Below are 14,896 nucleotides of genomic sequence, written 5' to 3'. Positions count from 1 at the left end.
TAAATGTGTATAGAAGCTTGTCTGAGTTCTGTGAGTCCTTCTAATGAGTGCCTGAGCCTGAGGGTGTCTTGGGAACCCTAACAGGGCTATTCACAGTGAATGTATATTCCTGATCACTGATCCCGGCTTCCCAACACCTATCATCATACCCTTTGCCAAGTGACTTTGGTTGGGTACCTGCCGAGCTAGAGTAGGCTATGTCCCTGGCACTCAGCACTGAACCCAGCCAGTGGGCTCAGCACAGTTCATGCGAGGTAAGGCCTTGGGTGACATATGCTTCTGCTCCCCCCTCGGCCCCCCGCAGACCCCCAAGAGCAAGTCCTAGGAGCTTCGAATGAGAATGAGACAGTGGCCAAGGCTAAGCCCACCCACACCCGTAGCTACAAAGCCTGTGCCTTGCCTGTTCTCATGCATGTCTGCACCCTACTCACCGCGGTCCTACTGTGGACCAGCCACCTTGAGAGCCCCTGAAAAATATCAAGTTCTTTCCCACCTCTGGACTTTGCACCTGCTGTCCCTCTGCCTGGAATGTTTGTTCCTGCCACTTTTTGCAAGCTAACAGCTATCTCATGTGTTGGGTCACCCCGGATAACAGGTGAGAGAAGTAAGCTTGGGTAGCTGAGTAGCCCCAGGGAGCTGCCCCCTGCCTGTGCCCGGCCAGCCCGGGCCCTGTGTGCTGGTCGCTGACAGAGTACACCTCTCCTTGCAGCCTCCACTCCTGTCTCCTTGCAGCATGAAATGTTCCATCCATGAGGCTGCCGATCCCCTTCTCATGGATTTCTTGGCAAGCACTGCACTATCCATGAAATGGAGTATTCTCCAAGCAACAAACTGGAATCCCCCCTGCAGTGGGTTGTGGGGTGTCCCCCAGAAAAACATGTCTGAGTCTTGACTCCCAGAACCAGTGAATAGGACCTTATTTGAAAAAAGAGCCTTTGCAGATGTAATCTAAGTTAATAATCTCAAAATGCAGAGATCATCCTGGATTATCCAGGTGGGCCCTAAATCTGGGGACAGGTGTCCTTATAAGAGACAGAAGAAGGAAGACACAGACGCACACAGAAGAAGGCCATGTGAAGACAGAGTCATGGCGTGACACAAACCAAGGAAGCTGACCTGGCACCCCTGTTGAAAATGATAGCTCAGGAGCCACCATATAGCTCCATTCCCAAGGGGGTTATCCTGCCGGAACCCACAGTTCCCTGTGCACCCTTGGGTCCCAGGTGCCCTCTGCCCACCTCACAAGGTATGATCCTATGAGAGGAACTGGCCACCCCCTGGCCTAGAGGAACCTCCAGCATCAGTGTTCCTGGCTTTGTCTCCTGGTTTGTCTTGTACCATTTTGCCATGAAGGGTGGGGCTTTGCTCATCAGAAGGTGGTGGCAGGTTGTAGGGTGGCCATCAGACCATGGGATCGAGGGCATGTAGCAGAGATGGTGCACCCACAAGGCAAGGCTCACAGGTAGCCACCGTGGTGGTCACAGAACACACTGTGCTGGCCCTACTCCCGGGAGCGAAGTCTTGAGCTGCCCCACAGCCCCTTCCAGGCCCAGCATCCATGCCTCCTTCTGTCCCCTCACCATCACTCCACAGCTCCCCATGAGGCTTCCAGAGATCCAGCTCAGCAGGGAGACTGCCACCAAGGGTGAGTACGAGGAGGGGAGGTCAGAGCCCCCGACCCTGACCCCCTCTCCCACATCCCCCCCCCCCCCCCCGAGGTGGCTTCTCTGATCCTACCAGGAGCCCAGCTCCAACCCTGACTCTTCCTGGCTTCCATTCAGAAAGCTCAGGAAAGACCAGTGGCCTGTGACTGGACACCAGAAGGGAGGAAAAGGCCATGCAGAAGGCCATGCAGGTGTCTGGGCAAAGACACTTTTAGGTGGAGGGAACAGCAAGGGCACAGTCTCAGGGTTGAGCCTTGGAGGGGACGACAGGAGAGGGCATGAGAGAAGCTGGGATAGAAAGAGCCCTCAATGGAGACACTCGAGTGGGTTCCAGTGAGGCCTGGTCTTCCCCAAGCCCTCACAGTAGCCCACAGGGGCTACTGCCCGTCCTGCCCCTAGCTCCAGGGCAGTGAGATCTCAGGGAACCCGCTCCTCCTCGTCCTGCCAATGCAACTGAAGCATATGCGCCAGGATAGTATGAGAAAGACCTGAACACGGCCCAGAGGAGGTATTTGACCAGCTTGTAGGCACCATCACATTAGCTCCTGAGAGGCTGGCGGGCAAGGGATGGAAAATTCTGGACCATTTAAGAGTCTAGGACCTGAGGCCAACGTGGGTGAGTCCGTGTTCCAGCAATGCAGCCCCAGCCTGACCCACACAGCCTAAACCGCTGGTGGTCTGAGCTGCCGGTGGTCCCTGGCTTCTGTCCTCGTGGCTCCCTCTGTCCCCATGGCTCCCTCTGACATTATACCCTCTCCGCCCAGTGGGCATAGGGCCTGAGGGCAGTGGACACTCAGCAGCAGGGAGAGCAGAGGAGCAGCCTGCACAGGACCCTCAGGGGCCATGGTGCCCAACGGCTCACCAGTGACCCACCCTTAGCCTGCCTGGAGGAATGACCCCTAATCCAGCTCCCATGACTATTTCTTGACTGAGTGATGAAAATACACATTGCGTGGGGTTCGTATTTAGTTCCTGGTGGGCAGAGGCACTCAGGGCAGCTCACCTCCTGGCCAGGGCACGGTGTCGTCTGACACCAAGGAAATCACCCCCACCCCTACCCCCACCGAACCAAGGAGACCTGACTGGGGTGCTGTGCTGGCTGGGAACCTGGGCTGCCCCTCACGCAGGCTACGTCCATCACAAGAGGGCGCTCTGGGCCCCAGGGCGCCCAGGCTGTACCCTTAGCCTTGGCGGGGCCTTGAGGGGGTGCGGGTGGGTGTTCCACCACATGAGCGTCCACAAGGGGGCAATGTGACCCAGTGCTTCCAGGGACCAGCCTCCCGCCCACTGCCAGAGCCTCCCGCAGGAACCAAAGTAGGTGGTGAATCCCACCCTCACCCAGCACCTGAGCACTCACAACTGGACCCTGGGTGCCCAGGGGTCTCATCGCTGAGCCGCCTCCTGGCTGTTCCAGAGCACACAGCCTGTCCCTGCGGTCCCGGAGCCCCTCTGTCCATCACTCAACAACTTTGTTCATTTTCCAGTTCCTCGCAGAGGTAGAGATATTAACTTGCTCTCTCTTGTAGGCCCCCCCATGTGCTGGGGGAGAATTTGACTTCAGTCTCCTTGATCTAAAGTGTGGTTTCAAAATAAATAAATAAATAAATAAATAAATAAATAAATAAATAAATAAAATAAAATAAAATAAAATAAAATAAAGTGTGGTTTCATCCAGAAGCTTCCATGGCCCTGAGGGAGGTGTTTGTTCAAACTTTGTTAGGAAATGTACTCTCACACGTTGCTTTGTTCCTCTGCTTCTCTCCCTAAGATGGTGTCCAAGTGGATTGGGAACTCATGGGGCACAGGGTTCAGGGAAGAAGGGTTCCTAGCCGTGGAGTGGTCCTTGGGTGAGTTTGTTGATGTGGACTGGTCTCCATGGTGATGACCCTCATTTTCTAATTGCAAGTATCCTCCTGCCCAGGACCCCACTCTGCCTTCCTTTGCTCATGCCCTCCCCATACAGGAGGAGTCCATATGGCTGTAGGAGCCTGCACCCTACAACTAGGCCACACTTCAGGGGCCGGGACCTGGCATTCCCTGGGCAAATGGCCCTGGCAGGATTTGTCTCCAGCTTTGTCCTGCTGAGAGTAGATCATGCTGCTGATGCAGACGGCCCCAGGGATATGTAGACAGAGCTTGGTGATGAGCTGAGTGGACCCCTTGAGGGGGTGCATGTGGGGGAGGCTGAAGGTCTCAGCCCAGGGGCCCGGGCCACATTCCCTCTGTGTTTACCATTCATGCAAACCATTCAGGGGAGCCGGAGACAGTAAACCCAGATCTGGCCTACCAGGATGCTACGAGGTGCATTTGCCAGTGGGCAGGAGAGAGCATGTCTATCTCATGGTTTAGAGCTCGATGTGTAGCTTTGAAATACTTAACCATGTGGCCGTGGCTCTCCCCAGGGAAGACCGTTGGAGATGCACCTGATATCCCCTCCCCTTAGCTGGGGGTGGGAAGCCAGAAGGTCCAGACAGCCAAAGTTCTTGCCAGTCCCTGGAGCTCAGGCAGGCTCCAGCGGCCCTGCAGGGTGGGGCCCTTCTCACACTTTTGTCCTCCCCAGCCAGAGTGATGAGCAACCCTGGGGGATTATTGGGGGATCACAGGGCACTCCCCAACTCAGCTTGCCCTGCCCCTCCCTGCCCACCGCATCCGCTACATCTCCAAGAACCCTTCTGGAAACATCATGTTTTTCTCCACCTCGCTCCATTTCCCAGGCACATTTAGTGCTAGGACATCTTTCCAAACCCTTTGGCCCCAGAGAGAGAATTCAGGAAGCTTCTGAGCCTTCTTATGGAAGCAGAGGAGCCAAGGTAGTCCTGCTTTGGGCCAAGAAGACAACTCAGGACCCTCAAGTTCCTCTTCCAGACCTGGGCAGCAAGAGTTTTCTAAGGGGGTAAGGCAGGACTCTTCAAGGTTTGGAAGAAGAAATGAAAAAAAATGAAAATAAATAAATAAATAAATAAATAAATAAATAAATAAATAAATAAAAATGGAAAAAGAAATGAGAAGCCCCAGTTGGGGCACCTAGAGGCTGGGCACCTCTGTTGTGCTCCAGGGATTGGTGGGTATGGGGCATGGCAGCTGAGAACGGGCAGGGCAGGAAGTCAGCACACCCCTGGAGGGACCCTTGACAAATACCTCCTCTCTCTGGTCCCAATGTTTTCATCTGTTCAATTGAGAGAAAGCATGCACAGTCTGCTCTTATTTATTAAACATATTTGTATCAAGCGCCCACAGTGTGACTAGCATGTGCCTCGGTCCCTGCTCCTAGAGAGTTCACCCTATTTGGATGAGGGTAATGTGCCTATAAGCTGAAAATGACCTCACTTGTGAAGGTGGTACCATTGGAGCCCCAGCCGGTCCCTTAGGATGTGGTTATGGTGGTTTCTGGGTCTTGGCTCCTCCATTCCCTATGGGAACATTTTCTTCCTCCTAGGAGCCACCTTTCATCCCCTTACTTCATCCCCTCCCCGCCAACACATACACAAGGGACCATCTGTATTTCATTCCAAGACAGAGCCTTCTTCCTGACAATTAGCAAGGGTATGGCTGATATTTGGTAACAGCTGATAACCAAGCTGTTACCTGTCAACACAGGTCTTGGGTAACAGCTAAAGTGTCATCTGTGGGCAGCCTGTGTGGCTCAGCCATTTAGCGCCGCCGTCAGTCCAGGTAGTGATCCTGAAGACCGGGGATTGAGTCCCATGTCGGGCTTCCTGCATGGAGCTTGCTTCTCCCTCTGCCTGTGTCTCTGCCTCTCTCTCTCTCTGTATCTCATGAGCAAATAAATGAAATCTCTAAAAAAAAAAAAAAAGTGTTGTCTGTGAGTTAAGATGTTCAACGTGAAAGTCTAATGCTGACTGGAGTTTGATGTTGTCTTTTGTTTTGGTTTTTGTTTTTGTTTTATGTATGAGGCTCCATGCCTGGCGCAGAGCCCAACATAGGGCTAGAACTCATGGCCTTGAGATCAAGACCTGAGCTGAGATCAAGAGTCAGATGCTCAACAGATGGAGCCCGCCAGGCATCCCTGGGGTTATTTTTAACATAGATTTTTGAAAACAGACTGCCAAGGAACCAAGGACAGATAAACCCAAAGAGTGAAAGTCTTAGGGTGGCAAAGTAGGTCCCCAGCAGCCAGCTGGGCTCCTCGGGTATTTGCTGAAGCCCTGCGAAAGTTCCTTCTTGATGTAAAGTTCCTTCAGCTGGGATGAGCCCAGGGAAAATGCAGTCTTCCCCCAGGGCATGAGGAAGTTGGATTTCGGAGGGATGGACTAACTCTAGCCTTGGTATCCACAGGACAGAGGCAGGGCTCCCCATATCCCCCTGACCCCAGGGCCTCCATGTCCCTCTGAAAGGCTCAGGAATTCATGGTCCCAGGGACTTCTAGATGTGGATGAAGTGGAGCTAAAATAAGCAGGGCTGGCTGGGAAAAAAAAGAGAGAACCAGATCTGTCTGTAGTGCCCACCTATAGCTGGGCCTCTAGATCTCCTACACTAGGCCATACACTGCAGGTTTCTTTGCTGGAGTGGACTGGACACAGGGCCTCTGAATCAGGGGCCATCAGGCAGGAGGAGGTAGAGGGTATAGCACTCATATGCACAATGCTGAAACCCCAGACCTGCCCCACCCCACCCTTAGTGCCAAGGACACTGGAAACCAGGTCTTTCCCTTCCAGGCAGGGTGGCAGAGGGATTTTCTCCAGGGCATCCAATCAGCCAGGAGATACCAGGGGCCATTTCCTGCCAGGTGACCCTGTGGCAAAATAGACAATCAACAAGCCCCATTCCCAAGTCCACTGTCCAGCCTGAACAGCCAGCCAGGATGACCAGACATTTAAGGGATACCTGTGACATGGAAGATCAAGATGAAACAGAAGATGGCCCCTAGAAAGAAACAGGTACTGGGCTGGAAGATGACTTAGAAAAACCGTCGTTAAAGTCCTCAGGAAGAAACAATCATAGTCGTGAAACAAGAACAAGATTGAAAGGATCTGCTGAGGGCAGCCCTGGTGGCGCAGCAGTTTAGCACCGCCTGCAGCCTAGGGTATGATCCAGGAGACCCTGGATCAAGTCCCACGTCGGGCTCTCTGCATGGAGCCTGCTTCTCCCTCTGCCTGTGTCTCTGCCTCTCTCTCTCTCTGTGTCTCTATGAATAAATAAATAATCTTAAGAAAGAAAAAGAAAGAAAGAAAGAAAGAAAGAAAGAAAGAAAGAAAGAAAGAAAGAAGAAAGAAAGGGTCTACTGAGCGCTCAAACCCAAGCATGAGAATGGATGCACATAGAAGGCTCACCAAAGGGGAATTTGAAGTATCAGAGACAAAGAGATCTTCCAAGCATCCAGACAAAAAATAGATACTGTTCAAACAACAGGGTTCAAAATGGCTTTGGACTTCTCAACAGCAAAACTTGGAGCTAGAAGACAATGGATAAAAGTTCTCAAAATTCTGAAATTAAATGCCTTCTCAGCTAGAATTCTGTAGTCAACCAAACTATTAAACAAGAGAGAGGAAAGAAGAAAGATATTTTCTATTAACCTTAAAAATAAAAGTTCTCTTACCAGCAGAAATGTGTTTTTTGGGGGGAGGGAGACAAGCAAACTATGGCACAACTGTAGGCAAGTCCAACAAACAAAGGAGGGGAGCATTAGTTTTTGGAGGAGGAGGATGTAGGGAAGGGCTATTTCCAACAAAAGTCCACCAAGTGGGCAGCCCGGGTGGCTCAGCGGTTTAGTGCCGCCTTTGGCCTAGTGCGTGATCCTGGACGCCCGGGATCGAGTCCCACGTCGGGCTCCCTGCATGGAGCCTGCTTCTCCCTCTGCCTGTGTCTCTGCCTCTCTCTCTCTTTCTCTCTCTCTGTGTCTCTCACAAAAAAATAAATAAAATCTTAAAAAAAAAAAAAAAGTCCACCAAGTGCTGAGGGTTTCTCATTGGCTGAGTTGCTAGACAGTTGGTTTGTAGGAGATACAGTGTCCACTTTCCTGGCTGGGGTCTGTAATCGATGACTCTGGGCTGTCCAGGGTGCTTCTGTTAGAGCTCTGTAATGGACAATTCCTCCTACACTGGACACTGAGTGTTCTAGCTCCCCCGCCAACCTCCCCTTCTAGCATCCTGCGTCCACAGCAGTGAGCTCTTTTTGTTAATTTTCACATTTCAGAAAGATAAGGTCTCAAAAAGTTTCTGTCCCAGCACCCTTTCCCTGGAAGCTGCTGGAAGGTGTGCTCCAGCAGACACAGAAGGAAGTCAAAAAAGAGGGATCAGGGGATCCTCAGCAGAGAGGACGAATTCAGGGAATGTACTGGGGCAGGCAGATCTGGGGTGATGTTGATTCAGGCTCAGAAAGCAGAGTCTACTTAGAGTTGAGTGAATACCTGATATGCCAGGATATCTTGAGGGAGATTTGGATATTTGGCAGAATTTCGTGTTCAATTAGTTATGAAAGATTAAACAACATAAAAAAAAAAAGATGACATGAAGTTGAGAGAAACAAGAAGTAGAGCAAGAAAGGAAAGTTATTGGGACACATTATGTGGCTTAGATGTGGTTTATGTGCTAGCATGATGATGCCAGCCATGACTGTCGATCTGAACAAAATGATGGTGCAATGATATCAGAGTCAGGAAGTGGCAATAAAAGTGTGTTACTTGGGAATATGGAAGTGAAACTAAAAGAATGAGGTAAAAGTTGCCATGGAAAATGAGGGGTAGGGGACGGCTGTGTTCTGTAAGTAGCCCTTGTAAAATCTATGTAACTCTCTAAATCACATGCACATGTAACTCCAGTAACGAGTTGAAACTAAATTTAAAACATACATTCAAATGAGCTGCGTGCCCAATTTCATCTTGTTGGTAAACTGGCAGGATGTAAACGTGTGCCTCAAGACCAGCTCATTCGTGCAACCCTAGAAAGAGTGACTATAGATTCTCCTTATAATAAGTAAATACATGAAGGTGTAACAACAAAATGCTGCTTTTACCTGCTCTTATATATTGGGGTGCCAAGGAAGAGTTTGATGCCAGTAAGTAAAAAAATGCCTTCTCATGGTTCTCGTTTGTATTTATTCCTTGCTGGTGAGGTGGAATGTGTTTAAAGCTGTCTCAGTGGTAACACACAGTTCCCATTTTCAGCTAAAGGGAGAAACTTGTAAATAGCTCATAAAATTGCTTTTTATATTCATCCCTTGTTGATGCATGCATTTTGCACGTATTCCTCCCCAGCTTGTGGTTTTCCTTTCAATTTTATTTATGGCATTTCTGATGTTCAGCTTTTTGGGGTCACTCTGATGTTGCCGTATCTGCTGGTTCTTTCCTTTATCCCCCAAAGCTGGTCCTTCTGCCTTTCGTGTTGTGCCTGGAGAGCCTGCCTCATCCAGTGTGTATAAGCACCCCCATTCTCTTTTAATACATCTTTTTTTTTTTTAAGATTTTATTTACTTATTCATGAGAGGCAGAGAGAGAGAGGCAAAGACATAGACAGAGGGAGAAGCAGGCTCCCTGCAGGGAGCCCGATGTGGGGACTCGATCCCAGGACCCCAGGATCACACCCTGAGTCAAAGGCATATGCTCAACCCCTGAGCCACCCAGGTGCCCCTCATATCTATCTTTCTTTCTTTCTTTCTTTCTTTCTTTCTTTCTTTCTTTCTTTCTTCTTTCTTTCTTTCTTTCTTTCTTTCATTCTTTCTTTCTTCTTTTTCTTTCTTTTTCTCTCTCACATGTTAAGCCTTTGATCTGGGTGGAACTTATTTTGGCTTAAGATGGAAGGTAGGATCTCTTTCTTTCTCTAATGGTTAGCCAGGCATTCTAACACTATCTGTGAATGAGTTGAGATAAACACCACCCTTAACTTTTTGCAATATGAAACAGAAAAAACCCCAGCAACCTTGTATCTCTGTGCGGTTCTGTGGGAGCAGGCACACAGGTTCTGCCGCCAGACTTCCTGAGAGCACCGGGTTTTGTATCTGATAATGGGGCTCGGTGCCATCTGCAGTGGCTGCAGGATGAGTTGGAATAAGGGATATGAGCAGGGGCTCCAGGAAGGCCTTGGTGCCCCCCTGACAGGGCCTGGTTCGGTTATGCCTCCAGTGACCCTACTCCTCACTCCCCTCCTGGCCCTCCTAGCATGCTAACCTGGCTTCCCTGTGAGATAGTAGCCTTGCGGTTCTTGGAGTCCCTGGATTCTCCCCTTTGCCCCACCACCCCTCTCACAGCCAGTTCCACCTGGACACTGCTCAGAAGACCACTGTGGATGGTCCATGTTCATCTTCTCCCAGTCCCACTATTGTGCAAGGCCAGCCGAAAGGCAGTTTGGGCAGGGGGCTCAGAAGCCGTGCACCCTGGGCCTGAGCCATTCTAAGCTGCTGTGATGGGCACTGGCTGGCGCTGAGCCTGGGGCCCAGGGCACTCTGCCTCAGCCTGGGGGTGGGGGATGGGAACACAGGTGGGCACCGTGACATCAGTTTGGCTGATTGGTCAGGGGGTGGTGTACCCAGGCCAGCATCTGGGAGCCTTAGAACTGCCCACCAATGTTGGGGGTGCCCCTGAGAGTGGGAGTTGAGGCCAGAGTCCACTCTTGAGAGTGGATGACTGGAAAGGTGAAAGGAGTGATCCTCCATCCTCACCTTGGGGCAGGGGGCTGTAGGCTCTCCCAGAACCTGCGAGGGGCCCAGCTGGGCAGGAAGCTCTGGGAGCCTGGCTGGGCAACTCTCCCCTTCATTCTTGCTGAGTCAGGGCCTGGAGGGCAGCCCTTGGAGCCTGCCCAGGCTCACCTTTATTCCTCCCACCTCTGGTGGAGGAGAAAGGCTTCACTATCCCACTTCATCCCATTGTCCACTGCTGGCAGAGGAGGACTGGATGTCCCCTCACCCTGGATGGGCTGATAGGTGGGGCCTGCCAGGGGTTCCAGGAGGCTTCCCGCCCTGAGGGCCACAGCTTCCCCTTCCCAAGCCCCATGGGCTTCCCCTGCCAGAGCCCAGGGCCTTCCAGGAGGTCACGTGGATGGCAGGGTGTAGGAGCTTCAGAGGAGGGGTTGAAGAGGTGGAGAGAGAAGGCTCCATGTGTACAGACACCCACCTCCTCCACACTACGAAGGCCGGAAGTGGGACGAGAATAGAATGGGCCACTTTCAAGTTCCAAATTGGGCTCTGGGGGCTGAAAGCAGGCGTGGTTGGATGCAAAAATAGAAACAAGAGTCTGTGCGTGGGCCCTACCTCCTCTACCGGTGGGGTTGGTGTCTTAAAATAGAATGTCTTAATGGGGCCAGCCTGACACTGTTATTCTCTGTGGAAAATTCACCCAAACAAACCCCTGGGAGGGCAAACAGCAGCCAATCTGGCCTTGGGGGACACTGTTGGTGGCTGCTGGCAGGGTGCAGCCCACTTGGGGAGGGCAGGTAGATGGGCAGGGAAGGCCCACAGCCCACAGCACTCCATTTTCCAGGAGAGCCCTCCAGGCTACCAGGGCCACTCGGTTCTGTCATCCCCAGAAAGGCTTCTCTGACTCTATCAACCTACACCCTGTCTCATATGGCCATGCCAGGGCCCGGGGGGCAGCAGAGCACCATCCAGGCACTCATCCTGGTGGCCCACCCAGAGGCCCACAGACAGTGCCACCTGCTGAGGGCAGCCTCTGAGCATGGCCCTGTTCTGGATGATTCTGGGGATACAGACCTGGCCAACAAGACCTCCCCCCAGGGTCCCTGCCTGGAGGGAGTGCGAGCCAGGAAGTCCAGCGAGCTCTATGCAATGGGGCAGGTGGGGGCTGAGATGTGGGTGGGTATCTGGACAGGAACTCTAGTGACTGGGACAGGGATACTGAGCTGGGTCCTCAGGACGGATGCAGGAGGGTGAGGAGGCAGTGGGGAAACCAGCTTGGGAGCTCTGGTTTGGAGTCTCAATGAGACTCCCCATCTCTTCCCAGCACACAGGCATCCTGTAAACCTCTGCTGCCTATATTGCCATCCTCCAGCCCTGGTTCCCACTCTACTGCTGTCCCCCTGTTTCCAGCAAAGGAAAAGACATCCCCACCTCCACCCAGGGCAAAGCAGTGTGAGGGAGCACTGGAGGCCCTGCCGGAGGTTCAGAAATGGCCTGGAGCCAAAGGCAGACAGCTCCTGCCCAGCCTGTCCCCTTGTCAGGCACATACTGTGAATGACCCCTGGAAGAGCCCAGCAATCAACACACCCTCCCAGCATCACTGCCTCTTCCTCACCTGCTGGGCCATGTGGCCAGGGGCCTGCCCAGGGTGGCTCCAAATGCTCTCACCTGGGGGATAGGGGAATGGGGTGGACACTGGTTCCCCATGTTCCCGCCTAGGAGCTAAATTGCCAGAGGGTACAGTGCTACAGCCATCAGCCTTGGCCTGGCCCAGGAGTAAGCCTGCCAGGGTGTCAGCCACAGCCCACAGCCAGCCTGGTGAGGCGGTACCTGGCATGACAATAGGGCCGCTCCTGGGGCTGGGCTGGGAGAGGAGGCTGATGCTTCCAGGGTCCTCTGGATATGGGCACCCAGGTGAGCAGCTGCGTAAACTTGCCCTTTCCTGCTGTCCCTTGAGGCCTTCGTCTGCTCATCCATCAACCACTTATTGAGCATCTACTCTGTAACAGAGGGCACTGAAGCCCTGGGGAAGGAGGATGCCTGGTCCCAGCCTTGTAAGATGATACTCCAGGTGAGGTCCAACCAGAATCAATAAAAATACATAGGGGTTTAGGGGAAGGGGAAGAAAAAAAAAATATATATATATATATACACACATAAGGGTTCAGAGAAGGATGGGCAGGGAGAGAGCATAATGGTGGGCAGCTTTAAAAAGAGAAATGAGAAATGAGGAGAGCACTATCTAAGAATGTGGAGCTAAAACAGAGACTGAGGGAAGTGAGGAGGTGAGCCATACAGAAATCTGGGGTCAGAATCATCTAAGAAGGAACAGCAAGTGCAAAGGCCCTGGGGTGGGAATGTGCCTGGTGTGTGGGAGACCCAACCTTCTTTACTGGGCTCTTTCCCCAGCAGCCAGAAGGCGAGTGTGGCTCCTGGAGGTGGGCACTTGCAGGGAGAGGTGCTCGGAGAGAACAGAAGGGTTGTACAGGTCCATGCCCACAGTGAGAAGTCAGGCATTTGCCCTGGGAAGCTCCAGAGTAGAGAGGGATCATGATCTAACTGGCATTGTGACTGAATCCCTCTGACATCGGATATTGCAAAGCAAGGACAGGAACAGGAGACCAGATGAGTGAGGATGGTATGGTAGGGTCTGAGAGGGGGCAGGATTCTAGGCAGACAGGGTAAGCACAGGCTGGAGATGGGGAGGGCAGAGGACATGAAGGGCTTGCTTTCGGATGTGTTAAACCTGAGATGCTTGGCGATATCCAGGCAGAGATGGTGAGTGGGCCTTGGATCATGAGCCTGGCAAGTCTGTGCCAAGCCTGGTGGTCAGCACAGAGGCTGGCACTGGTGACATGACTTTAGGAAGGGTCAGGATTCATGCAGCTCCAAGGCTTTGGGAAGGGGGATGACCCCTGGGCTGGTGGCAGATCTTGCCCCCTCCCACTCCATCTTAATCTTATCAAAGTCCTGCCCCGCACCCCACCCCTAGACTGCAGCTGCTCTAGATGTGCTGGGCCCTGGCACAGCCCACCAAGTCAGCAGCCATGGCTACCCTCTTGATGGCTGTGGCAGAGGGACTAGCCCTGCTCTTTGGCCCTCCCCCGCTGAGTGCAGTTCAGGAGTCACTTGTGGGCCTTTCATATGGTTGTGCTCTGCGGTGGCCTGCCCCATCCTCCCCCTGGCCACCCAGAGCTCATTGCCTCATTCTGCTCACCTTCAGAGCCGGGCCAGCCTGCCTGAACACTTTCCCCAGCAGTCGAGAGCCTCCTTCTTACCTGTGACTGTCCTGCTGGCTCCTGTGGAAACCCCCTGAGGGCCCAGCTCCTCTGACCTCTGCCTCCTGTACTCCCTGGCTTGACAAGCTGCTTTGAGCAGCGCTGAGGTCCAGCCAGGATGCCCTCTCTCCCCAAGGCTTGGCTTACGCTGTGGAGGAAGGACAACAGCAAGGTGAGTTTTCGATTCTCTCCAAGGTGGAGGCTGCCTGCTGTTCCCCATTTGGCTGATATGCCCTGCACACACAGAGGCGGATGTGCATTTGCAGGTGATATATCTCTGGAGCACTTGGTCTGTCCCAACTGTTTGCTGTGACCCTGATGATGAGGCCTCTCTGCCATGAGGCCTCTCTGCCATTAGTCACCTGGGAACGTGGCATTTGAAACTGGCCCCTGCTGTCATGCTCTGGCTGGAGGCACAGATGTCTGGCTTTCTTCCACCCTGTTCCCGGTCCATCCCCCTCCCCAGCCACCCACTCCAGGAAGAGGTCACTCATGGTTGACAAGATGTTGTCTGCTCACATGTGTATGTATCTGCTCCTTCCCATGAGCTGCAAGAGTGGGGCTTTTCCTATATCACCTTGGGGTCTCCAGGGTGCAGCAGAGGGCTGGCACTTGGTCTGCTGAACCATCAGAAAACACACATGTTCAGCTGTGAGATGGTAAGCACTTTTATCAGGAGCTCCAGCCCAGCCCAGCCAGCCCTGGGCCTCCTCCACATGGAGCCCTGTTCCAAGAGTGACTACGTGGGATGCTAATGGTGGCTGACCCAGTCACTTCCACAGCATTTCTGTGGGCTTGGAGGGGCAGAATTTCAGAATCTCTGGGGTCTATGTGCAACCCGGAGAGCCAGACTCAGCTGTGGGTGGGTGGAGTCACAGATGGGGGGCCAGGGTGAGAGAGGGTGGTACTGGGCCAGCAGAGAGAGTATCTATCAGCGGTGAGGGCTGAAGGGCTGGGGTACTAGGCTCCTTGCTTGCTTCTATCCTCCACCAAACTTTTGCCAACTCTCTAGCAGATGGCCCCCACCCTCATTTCACAGATAGAGAAACTGAAGCCCTGTTGGCTAAAGGCTTTCCCATAGACTTACTTGCCTCTGGCCACCCCTTCCCTAACATTGCCCCCTCCTCTCCAGTGGTTCTGTCTTTATGCTGGTCTCCTCCTGGTGGACACGGGCCTCTCCCCTATGCATGGGTTCAGGGCCTGGCACTTGGTTTTCTGGCCTCTCCCACTCCCCTCACACTCCCGTGTAACTTTTCTGACCCCAAATGTGTCTTGCCGGGTCATGAGCTGTTGCAGCCAGGTCTCCCCTTTCTGGGGCCTGGGACCCATTGCCAGGCAGCTCTGGGACAGGAGGACAGTGATGTGCCT

General features: G+C 52.9%; 1 long non-coding RNA gene across 1 annotated transcript; it reads right to left on the bottom strand.

The window, feature by feature from the left end:
* Positions 1-5,165: 5,165 nt before the first annotated feature.
* Positions 5,166-13,775, bottom strand: LOC140620059 (uncharacterized). The gene is made up of 2 exons (XR_012019797.1): positions 13,529-13,775; positions 5,166-5,461 (listed from the first exon to the last, which is right to left on the bottom strand). It is a non-coding gene; the product is annotated as an uncharacterized lncRNA (long non-coding RNA).
* Between the last annotated feature and the right edge of the window lie 1,121 nt (positions 13,776-14,896).

The sequence above is a fragment of the Canis lupus genome, chromosome 2 (genome assembly GCF_048164855.1).
Source record: "Canis lupus baileyi chromosome 2, mCanLup2.hap1, whole genome shotgun sequence".
In the NCBI taxonomy this organism is placed as follows: Eukaryota; Metazoa; Chordata; class Mammalia; order Carnivora; family Canidae; genus Canis; species Canis lupus.
The sequence above is the reverse complement of the archived record's forward strand: the minus strand, read 5'-3'. Positions and strand labels throughout refer to the sequence as shown.